The following is an 18629-nucleotide window of genomic DNA, read 5'->3' on the forward strand; positions in this document are numbered from 1 at the left end:
AGCTTCTGGCACCCATCTCTACTCTTTTATATTTGAAGATTTGTACCTGACTCCTCCTTAACTGCCACACCAATGAAGAATGACTTTGGTGAAACCAGATCAGCACAGTTGTAATAGAATCAGGACTGCCTTTGACATGCAACAATCCAACACCTCATACCATCTTCCCTGCCCAGAAAGACTGTTACAACAGGTGGGGCCCAAAGTCATGGACTAAATGAACTTTAGAGGGATGATATCTCTGTATTTATATTAAAGGACAGGAGAGGTGATGATGTATTGGAAAATGTAGCATGACTTAAATGGTATGGAATAAGGGGTGGATACTGTCCTGGTTTCAGCTGGGATAGAGTTAATTATCTTACTAGGAGCTAGCCAAAACACAGTACAGTCCTATGATATGAGAACAATGTTGTTAACGCACTGATGTTTTCAGTTGTTGCTAGGTAATGTTTATAGGAAGTCGGGGACTGTTCAGTTTCTCAGGCCTTACCAGTGAAAAGGCTGGAGGGGCACAAGCTGGGTCAGCTGACCTGAACCAGCCAAAGAGGTATTCCATACCATGGGTAGTCATGCTTGGTATATAAACCTGGGGGGTTGGCTGGGGTGGGCAGATTGTTGCTTGGGGGACTGGCTGGGCATTGGTCACATTCTGATTCTTCTCACCATCCCTTTGGGTGAGGGGGGAGTGAGTGGCTATATGGTACTTAATTACCAGCTGGGGTTAAACCATGACACATCTCTAAGAATTACAGTTTTGATAATTTTAACTGTTAGGGTGTCTGGTGTGTTTTGTCCAAATTCACCCCACAGCAATTTTTAGTCACCAGGAGATGCACAATGCTCCTTTTATGGGTACCTCTCATGCAAGTAAAAATGCATTCAAGTGAAAGATACTCATACCATTAACTCTCTGAAATAAACTGACACATCAGCCAACAGTCATCTTTCCCAAGTCCATGCAATCTAGTTTGCATGCACTAACATTCAATTTGATAGAGGAAATTTATTATCAAATTAGTTCTTAATGCAACAGCAGTACTTGTGGGGAAAAATATGCAAGTAATGTCTGTCTAAAACATCTCACTTATGTTCCTGTTTATTTCTAGGAACTGTATCTTCATAAGGCAAAAAATTACACTCCAGAACCAGAACACTACTGGTTACCTCCAGTTCATTATATACAAAGTGCCTTGAAAACAGTTGATATAAATGACTAAGAGATAAATTACGCATTATCCTGACATTAAAGTTCACAGCAACAATCTGCAGACACAGATCTACCTAAAAAGTAGAATATATCACATAATAGAATCATACCTAATTCCACAAGCAATATGATAAAGAGTAGTCTTCCAAGCATCAACCTGCTTGCCATAGGATAATGTAACTTTAACGGGTTTACAGACATTTGCAGCTCTTTCTGCAAAGAGAGCATCATGTTCAGCTTTAAGTTTATTGCACATCTCTAAATGCTCATTGATAAATGCATTATATAATATGCTATATATAATGAATATAGAGAAAATAATAATCAGTAGATTATTAATCTAATATCACATTATGTCAAGAATGCAAATAGAATGCATATACTTTTCACAAGGAGCTATGTGACTATATGTACTATATCTAACAAGCAACCATTATTATTACAGGTTACTTATATAGTACTGTTATAAAACTTCAGTTTAATGAAAATTACTACTTTGAAATGTACCACTGTATACCTTCTTAGTAAACTAAACATATGTTAATAAGCTACTACATAGTTTATTAAACACTTGTTTAATAAGATATACAATGACAAACCCAAAAAACAAAACAAAGTTTGAAAAGACTAGAAGTTCAACATAAAACCAGATTTTTACTATTAGGGCAAAAACCTTAGGGAACATCTCTACTCTAAACCATGCATACAGGACCTGACTCCAGTCTTCATGTCATATAATGACATCAAGGCTATCAGCTTGGGCGTAACCAAGGTTATACAGCTATACAGTTGGCTCAGGATTAGTGCTGGCCAGCAGCTGGGCCCTCTCTGTGCACAGAGGGATCTGTGTTTACCTGTTACCCCACAGGCAGGCCCATTACCTGGTGAGCAGTGCCAATTCACACACCAAGTCGAGGTATTTCTATTCCTTTATCCTAGTTTGTGCAAAGTAGGGAGCTAGGTGGTAACCCACAAATGCCTAGCTCGCCAATTGTCAAAATTTTACATTATTTATGCAGTTTAGCATGCAAAGACATCAGCCTTCATTGGTTACAAGTTACCTAACTCCTTCATTACTTAGTTTCCTATTTGTCAAATAATTCTCTCACTTCTCATGTTAATTAGTTTGTGTGTTCAGTCTCAACTTCTTTTTGGGTCTGGGAGATTTCATGAGTAGGTGGTCGCAATCTCCCCCTGCTGGAATTCTTTCCCCTAGTTTTTGCTGAGCTCATTCCTCATGGTGGACTTCCAGTCAGCTCATCTGTCTTGTGGGGGTGCTTCCTTTTGAAGTTGTTCTTCTGGACAAAGGATTTATTGGTGCTTAATGAAACACTTAGCAGGATATACTTATATCTTGAATTAACTATTAACAACTCATTTCTTTCAATTGTCCTGAAGTAAAACTTTTAACAATATATTTTATTTTATCAATTATTCCCTTAATCATATGATATCACTGTCCTGAGGGGAGTCTTGCTGTCAGGGAGGGGGTTGGAGGCTACTGACATCTCTAAGAAAAGGCCATGATATTGAGGTATGACATTTTGCTGTTGTAACCTTCCTCCCATTCTCTCCTTGCTGTTGTTTCTATATAAAAATAAATAATAGTTTAATTTAGAAGGTTACTTTCAGCATGTTCTCATGGTGACCCTGGGGTCCCAGAGCAGTCTGTCCCAAGGCCTTAGGTGTTTGGTGAATTCATTCAGTATCCTAGTTTAAGAAAGGTGTTTATTACAAGATTTCACATTTTTAAGAAATTTAGACATAGTGTCCTTACATGGATGGGGCCTTTGAAGAGTCTAAATCAGAGGTCAAGGCTACAGCTTGGCTTGGACCTCTGCTGCCTGCAGAATGCCCGACACCACTTCTGTGTTTTAGAGTGTTTCATTCAGCTAAAATGTGTTTAGATGAACACCAGAGCACCTCAGATTCTATGGACCTAAGTGTTGTAAGATAAATGTTCAGGAAAAATAGGTAGTTTTGCATAGTTTTCAAATACTGGTTATGTAGGGGTGAAGGATGGTCGAGAGAACATCATCACGTTATTTGACCACAAATGTAGGAGCTTAAAAGTATTGCAAATATATTTTTCTATTTTTAAAAACATTAAAATGGGTAGATTTAGTAAATATGAATTTAAAGACAGAATCAGGTCTACAGAATATACTTGAATAATTTATTTGCTGTCTAAAAGTAAAATATAAGAAGCATAAATATTGGCAAAAACATTTCTTAAACAACTACATTTAATATATGTAAGATGTTGTATAGCAATACAATGTTTATTAATACAAAGGATATTTGTTTTAAAATAGCAATTTTTAAATTTGCAATGTCTTCTAAAATCTTTTTGTGTGGATGAATTACAACTGGCTAAGAGACAACACATTGTAAAACTTATACATAAATTAGCTAACCCCAAAATGAACAAAATCTTTAGTGATACTGTTAAAGAGAAAAGGTTATTAAATATTTCAAAAGCAATTGGGAGAACTGTTGAAGAACTGTCCTTTTTGCCAGATGGCAGCAGTGAAATACACTGTGTTGATGAGAAAGTATTCTGCAAGGTGCCCTGTTCACAACTCTCGGCTTTAGATAATGGGATTTATGGCATAAAATACAAAACCAAATGAGTGTTTTGCTGGCTTCCCTCTTAAGCAGCGTAATTAAAGAGATGTGAGTAAACTCAACCAGACTCTGAGTGTAAATTCATTTCAGTATTCTTTAATAATTATCACCAAGTGAATGTCTGGATGTTTCTGCTTCGTTTGAAATTTGTTGCAAAGTTTGATTGGAATTGCAATGTTATTTGGCTTATATTTTGTTTACCAAAATGAAAAATCAAAATTAAAATAAAAATCTTAAAAATTAATCAAAATTTAGTAATTTAAAATTTAAAAATGCTAGTAAAAAATATTAAAAGGAGAAGAACGTAAAAAAGAGTGAGAAACAAACAAAAGGTAAATGACAATACAAGGAAGTGAGGAAGGGGAAAAAGATGATATTTTAAGAAAAATACTTCACAACCTGTAACATATCTATCTACACCACTTATTTGCACCAGCTGCTTTAGGGAAACCCATCTAACTTGTGATACAGCACTGGCCTTTCTGTAAAGTGTCTGGGTTTGTTTATATTTGGTGTACATTATATCAACTCTATTCACTGCAGAGTATTTCCTAATGTTGCAAACTCCCAACTAATTTGAAAATCAAATTGTATGAAAGCCATCCATTTACATCTAGAGTTGAAAATACATCATTTGAAAACAAGGCCTAATGGATTTCCAGAAGCCCACATCAAGGGAAGAGCTATCAGCTCCTATTAGAAAATCATGCAAATACAGGAATCTCAGCTTTGAGAATTGAAATCTTTTTGTGCAATTTTCTGCTGTATTAATTTCACCTAGGCTGATACAAGAAAGCAGTAAACTTAGAAGTTCAATATAGCAAGCTTAGAAATGTAGATTCAGAAATTTAACACATCAAGTTAAAGAAAAAAATAGTTTACATTAAAATAGCTGTGAAAATAACTGAAGTCCTGATTCAAATGAACATGCTAGAAAAACTGAATCTAAGCCTTGGCTTTTGATATTTTTTCAACTTTTGTGGCTTATTATTAAAAGAAAATTGTTATCTTTTTTAAAAAAGTGAGATACTGGGTGATATTTTTTCTTTTTTTTCTCTAATAAAACTAGGTTTGGCCTTCTGCGTCTTTCTAACAAACATAACAATGATAACTCATGTCTCTAAATTTCCCTGTATCTCAGATTTACCCCTACTTCACTTGGCTAAAAATTTTGTGCATACTTGCAGTTGAAGCAACAATACTTTAAACTTACATCACGAGATGACAGTTGGCTGACAGGTCAGGCTCAGAGAGTTATAGTAAATGGGGTTACATCAGGCTAGCAGGCAATCACCAGCAGGGTTCCCCAAGGCTCAATTTTAGGGACAGTGCCCTTTAATGTTTTTATAAATGATCCTGATGCAAGAGTCAAATGTACATTAAGTAAGTTTGCCAATGACACTAAATTAAGAGGAGCTGTCTTGTACCCTTGAGGGTAGAGAGGCCTTACAGAGAGATCTGGATACACTAGAGAGCTGGGCAATCACCAACTGTATGAAATTTAACAGAGCAAGTTTGAGATTCTGCACCTGGAACAGGGTAATTCTGGTTATACATACAAATTGCAGCCCTGTGAAAAGAGATCTGGGGGTGAAACAGAGCAAGGTCTTAAAGGATTAGTCAGGATGGGTTTGGTACCATGCTCTGGGTGATGCTCTGTAACAGAGATGGCACAGCCTGTTCTGTTCTGCTGACGGTACTGAAGAGATAGGAGGAATGTACTCCGAGCAATCTAGTAGTCATAAATAAAGATAAGATGGGCATTTGAAGGAGATGAGAGGCCATGAGTCAGGAAGTTTTGCAAGCTCCAGCCGAAGAACGGAAGGACCACACAAAAGTCTCCCCAAAAAGACGATTCTAGAAGACTCTGCCTCAAGCTTCACCTAAACCCCACCTATTATGAATATGATAATTAGATGTCAAAATTAAATGAAAATGTATGTAAAGATGTTGTAACCTCTCATGAAAACTGTATAAATTACCTGACTTCTCACTGAAAACTTGGGAGCTAGTTTGTCTGGCGCAAACCAGTTAGTTCCCCAATGTTGCATGAAATAAATACCTTTGCTGCTTAAAGACAAAATTTGTCTCTGAGCAGTTACTCTGTGCCATTTTGGCATCAGGGGTCTGGATTGATGGTAAGTTGAATATGAGTCAACAGTGCGCCCTGGCAGCCAAAAGGACCAACTGTGTCCTGGGCGCATCAGGCACAGCATAGCTAGTCGATCAAGGGAGGTGATTGTCCCCCTCAACACTGCATTACTGTGGCCCCACCTCGAGTACTGTGTGCAGTTTTGGGTGCCTCAATATAAGAGGAACATCAGACTATTAGAGTGTGTCCAGAGGACGGTGACCAAGATAGCGAAAGGCCTTGAGGGCAAGACTTAGGAGGAGCAGCTGAGGTCACTTGGCATGTTCAGCTTGGAGAAGAGAAGGCTGAGGGGTGACTTCATCACAGCCTACAACTTCCTCGATAGGGGAAGTGGAGGGGGAGGTGCTGATCTGCTCTCTCTGGAGGATAGCATGGGAGGAAATAGAATGAAGCTGCATCAGGGGAAGTTCAAATTGGACATCAGGAAAAGGTTCTTCACTGAGAGGGTGGTCAGTCACTGGAACAGGCTCCCCAGGGAAGTGATCACAGCACTAAGCCTGTCAGAGTACAGGGAGTGTCTGGATGATGCTCTTAGTCATATAGTTTAGTTTTAGGTAGTCCTGCAAGGAGCAGGGAGTTGGACTCGATGATCCTTATGGGTCCCTTCCAACTCAAGATATTCTATCATTCTATGAAAAGTAATCGATGTGCATACATTCAATCAAACTCAGATCTTTCCTGTGTTCTTTTCATAGAGCTCATACATGTAATTTTGGGGGGCACATTATTAACCCAAGTGATCTATCCAGGATTAAGATGCTTTTCCACATCTTTGCCTTTAGGATAAACTGTCCAAGTAGATGGTATTACAGCAGATTACTCCTATTTTCCAGTAAGATTTGCAGTTAAAAACATAAATACATTTTTTTGTTTTTCATTAAAAATCTTTTTTGGATACTGGTCTTCAAAAAAGGTTTGCTGTCTGTAGTTGTGCAGTTCTGTGACTCCCGCTCTGGTCTTCGCTCTCAGTCTTGTGACTGGGCTGTGAGATGGGGATTCAGAGCTCTTGCCTTCCATTTCCTATTCTTTGGTTAAGAAAAAACAGTGAGGCAACAGTCATTTAAAACGGGAAATAAAATGTTAGCAATTTCATATACTGATGAGGAGGGATGAAAAACTGAAAAAAAATCAAATCACATGTCCTTAATTGTTCTTAGTCACAACAAGCTATTACAATGTACTGATGTTAAAAATCCAATTGACACAACATTTTTTCCCAGAATTCTGGCTCTTGGACACACCCTTGGTTTTTGTACCTAATTTAAAACTAGCTGTTACTATAACTGAGCATCACCAAGCTGTTCTACTATATACAACTTTTTTGCTCATATATGGAATTTTTCAGAATCCAAAATACTTTCATGGTGACCTTTTTTCCCTAACAAAAGCCTGTTATAGTTCATTTTAGTGTGTATTTCAGAATTTAAACTCTGAAAGTGTGGTTTATTTCAGATACTTTTGTAATGGAATTACAATTTCTGAAGAGCTTTTTTCCACTATAGATATCACTGTTTATTTCTTTTCCTGAGAATAGTCTTTTCTGTGCCTATAACAGCAGACCATGGATATATTTACATAATAACTATACAATGAAAAGCTAAATTTCATAGTTTATGTCTACCACAAAAAATAGTTAGCATGATCAAATATCTTTCCTAATACTCTTACCAGGAAAAGTAGTGATTTGCACATTATGGAGACCAAACTGTTCCTTCATCTCCTCTGTGAGCAGAGTCCCCCATGCCATGGCATAATGTGGCACATGGAGAAATTTCCTACATAACTTGATTAGAAGCAAGAAATGCATTTCCAGTCATTTATTTAGTCACAAACATCTGTTTTCCATATTCAATTCCTTATTCCAAGCAATCTCCATCATACTACATAACACTGGAAATGTTCTCCAAATACCAAAGGAATCCTTGCATTAGCTTCTCCTGCACATGCTCTCTCAGAGAATTTGTTTGGAAAATGGCAGACAGCACAGGGAAAGAAGATGTTGCATTCTAGGTTTTTGTTTCCTTTGACCATGTTTTTCATTGCAGTTATGACTTGATTTCACACATTTCCAGTGAAATTTATTTTATTTGCAAAGTATGTTCTTGGTTTTTCTTTTTAGCCATGACTCAAATGTTCTAGTGATCTTCTCATGAACATCACTTGCGAGCGGCGGGGAATAACACGCAGCCAACTCAATATGAGTGATAAAGCATGATTCAGTTTATTGGCCCGAATAGCTCCTATTTATACAGTGTATCTAATTATGCATACTCAGCAGTCTATGATTGGCTAGAATCACTACCTACTCATTTACATGGTCCTCCTACTTGCGGTTAGCTAGCTTACATAACTTCTTTATCTTTACTGCACATACCTCCTCAGAGTTGTTTGTGAAGCCTGTTAAGGCCGTGGTGTCCCTGCAACTCCGCAGCCATCAGCACAGCTGGCAACCTCAGCTGAGGCCTAGTCTTGATAGCACACCAATTAGATTTGGCTCTGCTCGTACAAGTGCTCTAATGATCTGTGACCCTTCTCATCCAGCCACTCTCCAACAGTAGAGGACAAAACTCCCCTTAGTTAGCGGTAGCTGCCAGAAGATGGATTCTTGAGGGACTTGAGTTAGATGCTAATAAGAGGAAAAAGATATTCCAAGGGGAGATACAAAGTTTTAGTTATTCACCGTTTACCTGCAAGAATGAGATGGGATGTCTTGGCAATATCATGGATCAGAAAAAACAGCTGATCACTATCTTTAAAACATCTGCTCCATATAGAGGGACCATATCATCTCTTTTCTAGACTAAGCAAACTTAACTTTTGAACCCATCTCAGGGGGACATGCTTCCAGATTCTTTTTCTTCCCTCCTGAACTCTATTTTGTGTTTCTCTCAAAACAGTAATGCTCAAATCAGAGTACTCCTGCAGAGTGGACTATGGCTCAGACCTGACACACAGCACTTCTGCTAATATTAATAACATCATATTGCTCACTCGCCTTCAATTCATTGCTGTTTAGGACAAGTAGAATCTTTTCTGCAATGCTATTATGTACTCTATTCTGCTTTTCTGTACACTTTCCTGGAAGGCAAAGCACTGGACATTATTAAATTGATTGATTGACTTCAAACTACCTCTCCAGTTTATGATCATCAAAATTTGAAAGTATTTGTCAGCCTTGTTTCATCTTGACATGTTCACAGATTTTTAACATGTACTCTTTCCTCCCTCATACACCTAATGACTTTTTGGACTAGAACCAAACACAGGAGAAAACCTACTTGAAATACTCTTCCATTTTAACGCAGTCTGACTGATAACTTCTCTCTAAGTATATTTTTTAAAACGTTTATGCCAGTTTCATCTAATCATGTGAGCAAGCGTTCAGTAAACTAATGCAGTCTATACTAATGCATACCTTTTTGTTTCAATAAAGTGATTATTGTCAGGACTAGCTGCACTTCTCATTGTTTTCATGTCTTTCTGATGCCTCCACATTTGTCATGATTCTGGCTCTGTCTTCACATGATTCTCCCATACCCAAAGCCATACCTGGAAAGCACTACATTGTTCATTGTACATAGCACATACTTACACACAGCCTGTGCTGCTAGGCTCTGTACATAAAACTTTCATTTCATAAACATCATAGGGTGAATCACCCCTTTAAACAATAGTACTGTTTAATGTTGGCACCAAAAGTAAACCACAAGAGAAGGAAAAGGTGGTAATAAAATATATTGTCTACATATATGTTTATTTTATCTTCTAGATCACCTCAGCCCAATATGACACCTTGGGTGCAGCTGCCTTGGGATAAGAAATTTGTTATGGCAGCTCACCTGGAGCTGTTTTCTCCACTACACCATAAATTATTACCCCCTCCCAGTCTCTTGGCATTACTTCACATGGAGCTACTCCCTAGCCCAGTTCTGTCAAATGACCTAGTTTAGCAGAAACATCTTTTACACTCAGATCATACTGACAGAATGGGGGTAAGTAGCAATTACACATGCAGTTGTATATCTAGCATATCTGGTAGGACAGTAAACTCTGGCAGCAGGACCCAGCCAGCCAGAAAGGGGCTGGAGACCCATCCCCAAAGCCCCTTCTTTCAGATCACCTACTGCCAGAATAGGTGTGACCTCAAGCTGGGTTTTGCCCTTATTTTTTTCTTTTTTTTTTTTTTATTCATGGCAGTCCAATTGATTTCATCAAGAACAGTTGTACACAAACCCCAGAACAGTCCTACTTCAGCTACAAATTACATTGGCATCTTGCTGTGCTCTGTCCTACATTGGACCAGCTCCCGACTGCCTTTGAGAAAAGAGTTGGCCAAACTCATCTTCCTGAAAAGATCTGTCTGGTTTTAAAAAAAGAATGATGTAACAATTAAAGTTGAAGAAAAAAAGAATTAAAACCTGATATTTTCTGTCCTTTTTTTCTTATTTGAAAACTGCTGGGAAAATTTAAGAGGAGAAAAGAAGAATAAAACTGCTTACTTCTTCAGAAAGATGAGGTCTAATTCATGCTAACCTTTCCACAATTGCATATGTTTGTTCTTTCTGTCTGCTTTTGCAGCAAAAGATATGGAAGAGATGTTTTTTTTCAAACATAAGGAACATTTCTGTCCTTTTGACCTTAGTCTACAACTCTACAGGAGAATGAGTTAAAAATTTTAAGGCAGCATTTTGTGCGTGTGTATGTCATAAAAGCAATTACTCATGCTGTGAGCAAAATATACAACTAAAAGAAAGAACAAGCAGGCTCTTTGGAAATACATGGTAAACTGCACATAAAGAAGACATCACTTCCTAGAGGTCTCTTGTCAGTGCACAAATGAAGCTACATTTCCAAAATACTTCTGTCTGCAGAGATGAGAATACCTCCAATTCCTCTTCCTCTGCTTCTGGCAGCTTGAAGAAGTGATCTGTTCTTCACTACAAAGTTTCTGCCTTCTAGCCTTTTCTGTGAACCTCTGTCCGTTTTGTTTGTTGACCTCTTACCCATCTTGGTCAAATTAAATTACATTAATTGATGTATGAAAATGCCAGTTCCTCATTAAGTGTAATACCTCCTCTTTTAACTTGCTTTGGTGCATAGCACTTCATTGACTACTGCTGTCCCACTCTTTTCTCTGTACTGTTGTCATTAGTCTCCCATGTCATCCTCCATCCACCCATCTGTTCTTGGAGCCTTTGTCCTTCTCTCTTGGTAATCTCATTTGTTCCCATTCTAGCGATGTGATGACAAATGACAAATGTGTATTCCACCAAGTCTATACATTTATTTTTTATCGCATTAGTGCTTTAAAAAACTTGAAATTAAAACTCCCAATACATAATTTTTAATTTAATTAAATATTTTAAGTCACTTCCTGTTGTTTTAGAAGAACACTCTACTTCTTACAATAGAAGCTATTTTATTCCATGCTTTCATGCATGTGTAGCAATAATATCTAAATCTTGGGAAATTTCTGAATTAGGTTCTGAAAGCTTCTGTGGAGATTATGCAAATGTTTTTCATGCATCAAATGAGGCTCTGACCATAGGGTGCACAGCTACATGATGATCTGTTGGGCCTAGATCCTGATACCTTGTAAATCAGTCCTTCATCTGAATCTCATATCATGGCTGAAAATAGCACAAGAACAGTCCTTTCTGCATAGCTTCAGCTCTCCAGGATATCAGCCTGGCTAGGAACTAGAATCCAAATGTTTCACAAAGTTGTGCTACTAATAAAAGTGGTAGACACTATGAAGCTCTTTATAACCTGACTCGATGTGGTTTTCCTGCATTAATCTCTTGAAAGACTATGGAAACCCCACCTCCTCCCATGTAGAGATATACAAAATGACATTACTTCTTACTGCATCTAGAATGAAATCTGATAAAATGCTATACACCACATTTACCAACAATTAAGTAGTTGCTTTTCAGTTGAAGAGGGAAAAATGACCTGGTTCCTTTTTCACTTTCATATGAACTGAATTTACAGACAGTCCCTAGAAGTCAGAGCACTGTACTACAGAAATCCTGTCCAAAAGAATGGATGGCTGGTCAAAATAGGAACTAGTTTTAAAATAGAGCTTGATCCACCTGTAAGAGGCATTAATTAGATGCATTTTTTGCATGGAGGAGCATGTGACTGCAGCTGATAGCAGAGAAAAAGGTGTGATGAGCTTGGAGACTTTTTCAACTCTGTGTATCCTAAAAACACTTTAAAGTGTTTCTCCCTTTCCATCAAAAGCCAATGATAGCTCAAGAACTCATAACATGATATCCCAAAATCAAGAAAAAGAAAAATCAGTGTAGAGAGCTTTATGGCAAGTGCTGGAGGCCACGATGCCCGTGAAGGACCTTGAAGGCTGAATGCCCAGGAAGTAAGATAAGGTTGGATGAACGCCTAGAAGAGAAACAGGATATGAAGCAAGGCTGGAGCAGATGTGGGGTGTCATGTCGGCAGCTGGCTGAGAACATGAAACGCACAGAGATAAGAAGGAAGAGAGAATAAAAAAAGTTCAGTGTGTTTGTAGCTTAGCAATTAGCCAATGAAATATAGCTAAGAAGCGCGTGAACACTATTGATTAACCAATGATATTTTAGTATGGTGCTTTAGGATATATAAGCATGGGTTTTGGACTAATATAGGGTCTTCTGATCAGCATTCAGGAGTCCGTGTCGCCTCAAATCAACTTACTGGAAGAGGATCTGTCAATAGTATTAAAAGTGTGTTGTCCTTGTCCATATTTGTGTCATGTCCCCTCCCGTTTCCCCTATAATTTATTCATTAATTAACATGTAGGAAAAAAGACATAGGGTGACTTCAGTGCTAATGCCAGTTCTAAGGAGTTCCTGCCTCCCGTCTCTGGTAGCTTGCTGCTGTCCGTTCAGATCTCTTGCTCTGCAATGCCAACACAACCGCAAACCATATCAATGCACTGATCTGGCTTAAAAAATAATCCACATTTTCCCTCAGAATATTTTTAAAGATCAGTTCCTGGGATGATATTACTATGTAAATCAATACTGCCTGTAGTCCTGAATATCCAGCCAAAGCATAGATGTTACCGAAATCTTAGAATGAAGAACTTATCGACACCAATGTGATGCAGATAAGCAGACACTTCTTTATTGACGGCTGGGTGCGTGAGTGAGTCCTCTCACGATCAACACACACCAAGTTTCAAAATCATACACCATATATAAAACTTATTCATGCATATTCATTAAGTATTCATGCATAATCATAGTATTTCCCGAAAATCATTAACATACTCTCCTCCCATATCCAATTCTGCACAGTAAAGGTTAGAAAGGTCCAGAAATGGGTCTGGGGTACGATTTGGGTAGGTGGTATATGAGTCGGTGGTTGCGATCTCCCCCTGCCGGAATTACCTTTTACTAAAGTTCACGGTTTCTTGGCAGGTAACTACAAGTTGTTCCAATCAACTCTCCCCAGTTCACATTAATTCTGTATTCTGACATTTCAATACACTTTCTACATACAGAAGACTAGTCAAACACAGAAATCTGTAAAATCCCAAATTTATTACCTAAGTTTTAAACAATGATTCTAGCCCATTCTTCCGGCCTTGGTACAGGGCTGTACAAAGGATTTCATAGCAGCTTTTGCTGTGCAACTACAAGTTTCATTAAAATATATTTCTTATTCCAAATGATTTTATAAAATCAAATAAAGTCAATTAATTCTAACTTATTAGCAGATCTGTAACATAGACATCCTGTTTCCTTATGTCATGAGACTTCTGTCGCATTTATATGGGAATACATGTGAAAGTAGCACATCGGAATAGCTCTTGATTTGAGACTGCACATAAAAGCAATCCAATCCTTTTGGTTGACTGGATCTGGGATGTCTGATCCCAACTCTGGTTTTGAGGGAAACCATGACAATATTTCTAATGTTTCTTTTACAAGCAATATGGGTACCTATTGTAGAGTTACTAAATCGTGAGCAGAAATTATCTTTACACTCCAAAGCTTTTTAATTCCTCTGGACAGAATTGCTGTGATGTTGATAAGACATAGCAGATGTTTGTATTTCAGCACTCACTACTTATCTCAAACTATGATGTGATTCTTTGATGGAGACAAATGCACATGAGGGACAAGGTGGCCATTGTCCTCTGCACTTCAGAGGTGACCATCCAAGGCTGAACTGAGCCCAGGAAAGAGTCTAAGGTATATACATTAGCAAAATTCCAGGGTCAAATTTTGCAGGTGTTTTTCTAAGACATGGAAATGAAAACAAAATCCCCACAAGCTTAAGTAGTTATTACATCATCACTTTCATCCAAACCAAGATTATTTATCCTTCTAATTCAGTTCAGTTAGCATAAAGGGTCTGTTCTATACCCAAATATTATCTATAAATATAGGAAAGTGAATTTTTTCCAATGTAGCCTAGGCAGAAGAAGAAGGTGCATTTTGGAGAGGGGCAATATGAGTCAAGGGTACTTTAAAAGGTTACACTTTTAAAACTAATGCAGTAATTGCTTTCTTAATATTTCTCTCATCTCTGAAAGGACTTGGAAAAACAGAGGAAGTGTGGGGATACTTAAATTGGAAAAAAATACAAAAACGTCTTTCTTCTTAGAAATAAAAGTTATCTTGAAGGTTTTGTTGTCAGCTTATGATCAGTAGGTCCTTCCATAGGCTTCAGTGGAACCATGCATGTGCTGTAAAAAACTAACAACTAAAATAAATAACATTTACTGTGCATAAAACTGCATTTTTCCTGTGTTGTATGTTGTTTGGGGTGGCAGGTAGTGGACAAAACATATTATTCCTCCTTGAACAGCCATGACAAGAAGTTTAATCTTTACTGATTATGGAAGGAAAGATAACTTTCACTCTGTGAAAATCCAACACTTCTGAGGAGTAATCTTTTAGAGTTCAAATCAAGTCAGTGGAGTCTGGTGACCTGGCCACTCATTTCTGTGGCCAGTTTGTTTACAGGAGGCACCTGCTTCCAGTTGTTCAGGATACTGATCCTTTCTTTTACAGAATGACAATATGAGTCCTGTTGTGCAGTGCATTTAGCTGTTGTTAAGAGATTTTTAGAGCAAAAGATAAAACAGACATACTTTTTCACCTAGCAATAGTGTTACTGAAATCTCGGAATGAAGAACTTATCAACACCAATGTGATGTAGATAAGCAGACACTTCTTTATTGACGGCCGGGTGCATGCGTGAGTCCTCTCACGATCAGCGCACACCATGGTTCAAAATCATACACCTTATATAAAACTCATTCATACATATTCATTAAATATTCATGCATAAACATAGTATTTCCCGAAAATCATTAACATACTCTCCTCCCATATCCGATTCTGCGCAGTAAAGGTTAGAAAGGCCCGGAAATGGGTCTGGGGTATTATTCGGGTAGGTGGTACATGAGTCGGTGGTCTCGATCTCCCCCTGCCGGAATTACCTTTCACTTAAGGTAACTGTTTCTTGGCAGGTAACTATGAGTTGCTTCACTCGACTCTCCCCAGTTCACATTAATTCTCATTTTAACATTTTAGTACATTCTCCTAGGTTACATATAAACAATCATCTTGAATCTTAAGTCTGTTATCTAAGTTCTAAACATTCCTACTAGGTGATTCTGACCAATTCCTTCGGCCTTGGTACGGGGTTATACAGAGGATTTTATAGCAGCTATTGCAGTACAAATACAAATTTCATTAAAATATTTCTTATAACTCTATATTCTTATTACAATAGCTCTATAAAATCAAATATGGTTAATTAATTCTAACTTATTAACAAATCAGTAACAATAGGAACTAGAAAAGATTTCATTCAGTGTAATGCGATAATTCCTCATAATTCATCATTGCTCTTAAAATTTCAGGCATAAGTTTAGTCCATGGACTCATGAAGGAGTTTCTTTTACAAAGACTTTCAAGGGGGAAATTCCACATTCTTCAGGGTGGGTTTTTTTGTAATTTTAATCTTGCTGCAAAAAGGTGGAACTCCACTGTTTTGTCCTTTTGGGGAGTTCTGTTCCTTTTTTCTTGAAGTTCAATTGATGACAAATCACTTGATCAGGCATAGCTTTCCAATGGCAGTACCACATTAAATCTTTTCAAGAGATAAAGCAAATCAAAATCCTGAACTTTGTTGATGGTTGAATTTATACTTAGATTACATTTAGAGTTTTACAAGTAATTCCCATTTAAATAAAGAAACAACTTAAACTCAAATGAGCAATGCCTAGGACTGGCTCTAAAATTAAGTCCTCTATTTTACAGCCCCTGCTAACTGTTTTCAACACCACCACAAACCAACTTTCACGGTAGAGCATTGTATCCTCAGGTGGAGGACCTCCTGCCAGCAGGTGACTGAGCTGCAGGAGGCAGTGAGAAGGCTGCATAGCATCAGGGAGGCTGAGAAGGAATTAGATCGCTGGTTCCAAGTGCAGTCTGCAGTGGACCCATGGCCAAACAGCGAAAAACTCCCCCACTGGCACACACAGAAGGGAGGGAAACCAATAATGCAGAAGAATGGAAGCTTGCAAAGGCAAGGACCTGCAGGAGGAAGAGACTGCCCCAGAAGCCTGAGGTGCCCTCACAGAACTGCTTCAACGCTCTGCAGACTGAAGAGGAAAAGACCTATCACATCAGAAAAGACACTGGAGCTGAGTAAGGCAGCCTGATCTGCTCCCCGTATAACAGCCAGCTCAACTAAGAAAAGGCAACAGGTGATAGTAGTAGGCAACTCCCTTCTGAGAGGTATGGAGACACCTATTTGCTGACCTGATGTGCTCTCTAGAGAGGTGTACTGCTTACTGGGGGCTCATATCAGGGATGTCACCAAGAGACTATCAAGCCTAGTACAGTCTACTGACTATTATCCACTGCTGTTGTTTCATGTGGGCACCCATGATACAGCCAGGAGCAGTCTGAGGGGCATCAAGAAGGATTGCAGGGTGGGAGCAGCAGTAAGAGACTTTGGAGCACAGATTGTTTTTTCAGCAGTCCACCTGCTGCAGGAGGTTCTCCACCTGGGCATACCTTTTGCAGGCAGGTCTGCTGCCTGCCTCTGCCCCAGGAGAAAGGTCTAGGCACTTACTGCAATCCAAGGTCTGCACTACAGCCTCTCCTTTCAGCAGCTCCATCTGGGTAGAGGCATTGGCCACTGCTGGGGTAGATGGTGCAGACCCCCTACCAGAGCTGCAGCCTTTGCTCTCAGATGAGTGCCCACTATTCTGCCTTGAGGTTTGGGTAGGATGAGTGCCTCTGACCTGTGCAGATGGTCACAGAACGGTGCCCAGTTGCTGGGTTATGTGGATTTCGAGTCTCTCCACTCAGCCAGCGGAATGTCCCTTCTTCAAAGAGGTGCCCTCCCTCCCAAACTGACACACCCTGTTTGCCCGATTTGTTCACAGCACTCCCTATCCCTAGGGCTGCCTTTTGTGGAAGTGGGGAGTGGTTGCCCTTATTCCTGGCCACATCACCCACACTTCCTCAGCTGCCAGCTCCTGTAAGCTACTGGCTCCTGGTGGGTCTCTGCACTCCCCTGGCGTGTCCCTGGCTCTGTAACACCCCCACACCCACACCACGTACACTGTTATCCCCTGCTCCACTGCAGAACACACCTGCTCTGGAGCTGATCACCTTGGCGAGTGATTTGAACCACTGGCTTTGATCTTGTTCTACAACTTTATCTTTTAGTTATTTGATTACTTTATTACCTGGCAGAACCTAGCACTTCTAGAAGATACATGTAGTGTTATCTGTACTCCTGTACTTATCTGCATCTCTGAATTATACAGCTACATATGTTCATTATAAAGCTTTTCAACAAACAGCACTAATGTGAAATAATCTCAGAGGTGGTAGATGAATAACAAAAAGTTTATGCAAAAGAATTTAACTTAGAATTAACTGATTTATTAAACAAAATACATCATCATTTTGTGAATTCAGTTGTTCCTGTTCATCAGCTTTTTGAGGCTTGAAAGAAAAAAAAACCCTAAGTTTTCCTTCTTTCTCAACTCCCACTTGGTTTTCAATTTGAAATTAATTTGTTATTGTAGTGGATTAGTTAAGGCAGCCTACAGGGAAGAAATTATTTTCTCTGCACCTGCAAAAGAGGCTGCTCCTTTCAAAAGCCATGTTGACACTTCAACAAAATCTAGTTCCAAGGCAGGAATTTTCCTCAGCTTCAGCCATCTGAGATTGTTTAAAACTCAGCAAACATTGCTACAGTATTACCTTGAATTTAACTGAAACAGCTGTAGCAGCTGAGAGCAGGTTTAGTCCCTGCCATGCACTGTCATAATATCAAATGTAACTGAACATAGGTATATTTCAAAAAGCAAATGTATTTCATTTACATTTTTAAAGTCATGTCTTAATTTGACAAATATGATCCTTTTTACTTAGGGATGAAATCAGCCAGTTTTATCCACCCTACTCTAGTACATTTGGACTGTCCATGTCCTACTCAGTTCTTTCCCTTCAACACAACAGTGCTGAATATTTTTTGCAGCTGTAGTTTGTGATCAAAAACTGAAACAAATGAGACGTGGATTCCCCATCTCTCCAGAGATGACTTCTGGAGACCCAGGCCCTGCGGCTGCCCACAGCCCCAGCCATCACTAGT

The sequence above is a fragment of the Falco naumanni genome, chromosome W, assembly GCF_017639655.2.
Source record: "Falco naumanni isolate bFalNau1 chromosome W, bFalNau1.pat, whole genome shotgun sequence".
Taxonomy (NCBI): domain Eukaryota; kingdom Metazoa; phylum Chordata; class Aves; order Falconiformes; family Falconidae; genus Falco; species Falco naumanni.